Source organism: Mastomys coucha, unplaced genomic scaffold (genome assembly GCF_008632895.1).
Source record: "Mastomys coucha isolate ucsf_1 unplaced genomic scaffold, UCSF_Mcou_1 pScaffold17, whole genome shotgun sequence".
Taxonomy (NCBI): Eukaryota; Metazoa; Chordata; class Mammalia; order Rodentia; family Muridae; genus Mastomys; species Mastomys coucha.
In genome coordinates this window covers 29,793,039-29,799,175 of record NW_022196899.1, presented here as the reverse complement: position 1 = coordinate 29,799,175, position 6,137 = coordinate 29,793,039, and the positions used below count along the sequence as shown (strand labels likewise).

Sequence of the window (6,137 nt, the reverse complement as noted above, 5' to 3'; positions counted from 1 at the left end):
TTCCCTGGAACTGGAGTTACAAATGATTGTGGCCTTCCACATGGGTGCTGGGAACTGAACCACTCCACACCAGGCCTTATTCTCAACTCAACGGAAATCCCCATTGTTTCCTCGAGAATTCTGCAGAGAAACATTAATGGCATCTTGGCTCTGTTTGAACAGTCTGAGAGACAACCACCTGTATTCTAGGGAGCACAAAGTGGGTTTGCTCCACTCAGGAAGTGACAGAGATGAGGTAAGCACCTGGAAAGTGTGTGAGGTATCTTCTGAGAGGAGAATCTTCCACTTCTGATCCACTCGTCCACTCTTCTACAAGCCACCCTCCTCTACCTTCAGTAAGTTTGTTACTGAAATTTGGGGGGCTCTCTGACATTTTTGTGATTATAGGACATCTACCCTGGTTGCCAAGCAGCAATCCTGTCTGGGAATGGCCCAGGCACCGCAGACCAGAGAAGTGACCTACATGATGGCAATTCTTTGTATCTGTAAAATAAACATTTTATTGAACTATTTGCTTTGTTCTCTTCCTATTTGCTTGACCACATATCCTGACATCTGTCCATGTCACTGCATAGACATAGCTTTTCATTCACAGGCCAATAATTTATTAGGAGACTGTGTGATCAACAGTATGGTGCCTCATTACCTCCAATGTCTGTTTAAGAGTAACATTACCATGGGATTCCTGACCTTTGCCTTTTTCCCTTGGCCTGTTTTCTTCATTATGAAAAGTACGTGGAAGATGAATTTCTTGATTAGGCAGGGCACCTTAAGGGGAGTCTGGGTATATGTCTGTGACAGACCTCTACTGACCTGCCTGGGTGTCCATTGCAGAAAGGATTTGTGTATGGCCTAAGCAAAATCAGACATCAGGCCCTGGCCCTGCTCTCAGCAGCCCCCAACCTTGTCTGTGAGGGTTGTTTTCTTTTGTTTTACCTTGTAGGTCATAACATGAGGTATATTTGGAAAACCTGAGTAGAGAAATTAAAGGGGAAAGATCTTGGTGAAGATAGGAGAAAGATATTTGGAGAAGCAGCAAAGAGAACTAGCTCCTCGTAATCTACTATCTAATTGTACCATTAACCTGGAGCCCATTTGAGCCCTGGAAATCCTCAGGCCCAGAAGAAGAGGACAAGAAGGAGGCCTGTGGGGAGCCGTGAAGGGGAGAGGCATTCGCCATGACAAGATGGCACCTACTTCCACTGTCGAGTAAACAACTGTTTGCGCATGTGCATAAAATGAAAACACGCCATGTCACAGCCCATTCTGGGGTGTCACGTAGGGTAATGAGCGAACAGCCAATCATGGGCAGACATGCCGCACTGTGGTGTATATAAGCAGTGCAGATTACTGGCTCGGCCTCTTTTTCCCTCTGGGAGAGGGCAGTAAACGCTCTGGGAGAGGGCAGTAAACATTGCTGCAGAAGGAACCTAGTGTGTCCGCGTGTCTTCTTCCCGGCGAGACGACTGCGCGGGCTACAGAGGCCTTGCCCTGACTCCTGGGAGTCACTAAGAGAAAGTGCTGCAAGCTGCATGAGTCGAGTGGGGGACAAGTGCTTCCCACAGCAACCTCCAGCCCAGCACTTTCAAACAGTGAGGGCTACAATAGAGACTACTATACTTCACCAGTGGTTCTTAACTTGTGGGCCACAACTCCCTTGGCAAACTTACATCTCCAAAAGTATTTGTTACCTCCCCCCTTCAGCTCAGCCATTGGACTCTGGCAGTCTCTGCTTGGAGGCTACCACCTGGGGAGCTAAGACAAAGGTTCTCTGCAGATTGTCAGTTCATCTTTGAAGAAAGCTGCCTGTAAGTTCACACCAAGATACAAACATGCCTACCACCTGAAGACATTCTGAGTTGCTGGTGACTTTGGCGTCTGACCTCTTCTGCAGTGTTTATGTTATGCAAATATCATGTAACCTAGAGATTAGATTTCGGTTTTTTGTGTACCTATAAATATTCTGGATATTCTAAGTAAAGAAGAAGCCTTGATTAGGACACAACTTGGCTTTGTGTTTTCTCTTGCATTTTGAACCCTCTATTTCAGGTCCTTTGGTCCTTCTCCCGAGAGAATTCAGTTCATGAAACTGCAGGCAGTTTCAGATGGTGCCCTGAACTCGTGGACTCAGACATGGAGGATAAATAAAGGACACACTGTCAAAAGCAGAGCTCTGCCTAAAGATTCAGAAGAAAAGGATAAAAGGTAGTACACCATTCTGCACAGTAGGCAATTTTGATGCTAGCACTGGCCTTATTTTCATATTGTAGAAGTATTGCCATGTAAGAAGGGTACGGGGCTAGGTTGAGTTGGCGCTGACCCAGAGTTTAATTCACCTAGGGGGTGCGACAGTGAAAATGGGTTCGAATGAGTCAAAAGTAGCGATACAGAGTGCAGATAAGTTGCTTCAGGCAAGGGGAATCAGGGTGGAAAAAATGCATTGAAAGATCTCTCAGATGAGATATAATCTTGTTGTCCATTGCTTCAAGAAATAAGAGTGTTAAATAAAAAGACTTGGGAAAAAATTTGAAGAGCTCTGAGAAATAATAAGGTGGACAGATTCACTCTCTGCCTTTGGGCACTTGTAAGGGAGATCATAGAGGAGAGAGAGAGTCAGAAAGCGAATCAAGCTCACAGGACTCAGAGAGCACAGATACAGAAAGAGAAGAGAGTCAAAATATTTCCTCAGAAAGCAGATCTACTAGGTCTCGTGGAGAGGAGTGGCTTTCATACGCATCATCTGTTCCTTCTAGGTCCACTATCGTAACATCTGCTCCTTCTAGTTCCGCTATGATATCATCTGCTTCTTCCACGTCTACTATGACAGGAGAGAAGGCTCAGAGAGATTTACAATTAAGTAAATTGGAGTTTGAAATCAAGTTGCTAAAATTGAATAATGAGTTGAATGAACTAAAGGCAGTATCAGGCAAAAGAAAGGACAGCAATCTAGAGACAGGTCATTCGCCTTTAAAGAGAGCAATTAATCAGGCTCGCGAAAATGGGCAAGACACTTCGGGAGTGCTAGTGTTTCCTGTAGTGGAAAGGCTTGATCAGCAAAACAAGAGATATAGACAATATCAGACCTTAGAATTCAAGGTGATAAAAGATCTAAAAGAAGCAGTGGCTCAATATGGTCCAAATGCCCCGTTTACGCAGGCACTTTTGGATAATGTAATAGAGTCAAATTTAACACCTCAAGATTGGAGAACTTTATGTAAGGCTACATTGCTAGGAGGTGATTTTTTACTTTGGAGTTCAGAATGGCGGGAAAATAGCAAAAGGACAACTGCGCAGAATGCTCAGTCAGGTAATCCAGAATGGAATCTAGACATGCTTCTGGGAGAAGGACAGCATGAAGGAAATGCTAGACAGATTGAGTATCCTGCTGGGGTATATGCACAAATTGTGATGGCAGCAAGAAGGGCTTGGATTCAATTACCTATGAAAGGTGAGGTTGGTGGAAGTCTATCTGGCATCCGACAAGGTCCAGAGGAGCTTTCTCAAAATTTCGTAGCCAGGTTACAGCAAGCTGCTAGCAAAATCCTTGGGGAATCTCATACAGACAGTCTATTTATTATACAGTTGGCTTATGAGAACACTAATGCAGCATGCAAAGCAGCTATTCAGCCACACAAGGGTCGGATGGATTTATCTGGATATTTTCACCTTTGTGCAGATATTGGACCTTCCTATAATCAAGGTCTGGCTATGGCAGCTGCATTGCAGGAAACTACGGTTCAAGAAATCCTGGTGCAAAGGAAGGAGAATAAAGGATGTTTTAAATGTGGAAGTCTGAATCATTTTAAAAATGATTGCCCTAGGAAATAAAGAACCACAAGCAGGCAGCAGTCAGGTGCTGCCCCGAGAATCTGTCCTTGTTTCAGGAGAGGGAAGCATTGGGCCAGAGATTGCAGATTTAAAAAAGGCTTCAAGACAATACCTGGTCGGGAAACGAGTGGAGGGGCCAGCCCGGAGCCCCCTTTTTAAAACAACAGGCAACGTATGGGGCCATGAGGCTGCTACCCAGCCAAGGAAATCCATCTTTGAACTTTTCAGGGAAGCCCTAGGAAGTGCAAGAGTGGACCTGTATTCCACCTGCCACACAGTATTAACACCAGAAATGGGAGTTCAAATTCTGCCCACTGGAGTTTTTGGGCCTTTGCCCACAGAGACTTGAGGATTTCTTACAGGGAGAAGTAGCTCAATTGTGAATGGATTGCAGATTTATTCAGGTGTTATTGACTGCAATTAACAGGGGGAGATTAAGATTATGGCTGATTCACCTTGTAGTGTTATTACAGTACCTGCCAATCAAAGAATTGCTCAGCGTATTTTAATCCCTCTGTATCCAATGCCCTCGAATTTTGTTAAAAATGAGAGAGAACAGAGTTGTTTTGGTTCTTCTAATGTATACTGAGTACAATCTATCACTACTAAAAGACCTAATCTTAAATTAATTATTGAAGGAAAAAGTTTTGAAGGTTTAATAGATACTGGAGCTGATGTGACTATCATTAGAGGCCAAGACTGGCCCTCAACTTGGGCTTTGTCTGAGATAATTACTCATCTCCAAGGAATTGGCTATGCTAATAACCTAAAACAAAGCTCTAAGCTTCCAAACTGGAGAGATGAGGAAGGTAATTCAGGACAAATTCAGCCTGATGTTATGTCAAATCTGCCTGTTACTCTGTGGGGGAGAGATCTGTTGTCTTGTGGAGCCCTAGTGAAATAGCTAATAAGCAGAGGTCAGAACAGGACATTAGAACATCTGGAGGCCCTAAGCTTCATCCTAATAGTAAAAGTTCAAAACATTTTCCATGATGGCCACTATCTTGCCTGCGCCCCATGCAGATAAAATTCAATGGATTAATACTATTCCAGTGTGGGTTGATCAGTGGTCTATCTCAAGAAAAGATAAAAGTTGCTTCTTTCCTAGTGCAGGAGCAATTGGAGGCAGGACATCTGAGGGAATCCAATTCCCTGTGGAATACGCCAATATTTGTCATCAAGAAAAAATCAGGTAAATGGAGACTATTACAAGATCTAAGAAAAGTAAATGAAACTATGGTAGTTATGGGAGCATTGCAAACTGGACTTCCATCTCCAGTGGCAATTCCTAAAGGATTTTATAAGATAGTTATGGATTTAAAGGACTGTTTCTTTTACAATTCCTTTGCACCCTGAGGGTTGTGAGAGATTTATTTTTAGTATTCCATCTGTTAATTTTAAAGGAGCTATGAAAAGATATCAATGGATATCTTTCCTCAGGGCATGGCTAATAGTCCTATGTTATGTCAAAAATCGGTGGCACAAGTTATTGATCCTATAAATCAAAAATGGCCAATGATATATATTTCCGACTACACAGAAGATGTCCTATTAGCAGGAAATAATCCTCAGGATGTACTTCAATGTTATAAGACTTACAAGTTGCCCTAAATGAGAAAGGACTGCAAATAGCCCCAGAAAAGGTGAAAACTCAGGATCCGTATAATTATTTAGGCTTTACACTCATGGATCAAGCTATTATTCCCCAAAAGATAGTTATTCATAGAGATAGATTAAAAACCTTAAATGATTTTCAAAAATTATTAGGTGATATCAATTGGCTTCGTCCCTGTCTAAAGCTTACTACAGGAGAATTGAAACCTTTATTTGATATTCTCAGAGGTAATTCTGATACAAATTCCCCTAGATTTTTAACTAGAGAAGGAATGTCAGCATTACAACAAGTAGAAAGAGCTATTGAAAATCAATTTCTTGAGACCATTGCTCGGCGTTGCTGCCGTAAGTCCTGTCGGCGGTTTGCCACATCACAAAATATGGCGTCCACGGCGGCTACGATGACCGCGACCAGTGTCTCGGGCTCCAGGCCCGAGGCCAGCTCAGGCGGGATCTTACAGGCGGCAGTGGGCATGTACGAGCAACTCAAGGACGAGTGGAACCGGAAGAGCCCGAATCTTAGTAAATGTGGAGAAGAGCTGGGTCGCCTGAAGTTGGTTCTGTTGGAGCTCAATTTCCTGCCAACCGCGGGGACCAAACTGACTAAACAGCAGCTCATTCTGGCCCGTGACATTCTGGAGATCGGGGCCCAGTGGAGCATCCTATGCAAGGACATTCCCTCCTTTGAGCGCTAC

General features: G+C 43.5%; 1 pseudogene; it reads left to right on the top strand.

The window, feature by feature from the left end:
• The first annotated feature begins 5,714 nt into the window (after positions 1-5,714).
• Positions 5,715-6,137, top strand: part of LOC116094903 — a 1,634-nt pseudogene continuing 1,211 nt past the window's right edge.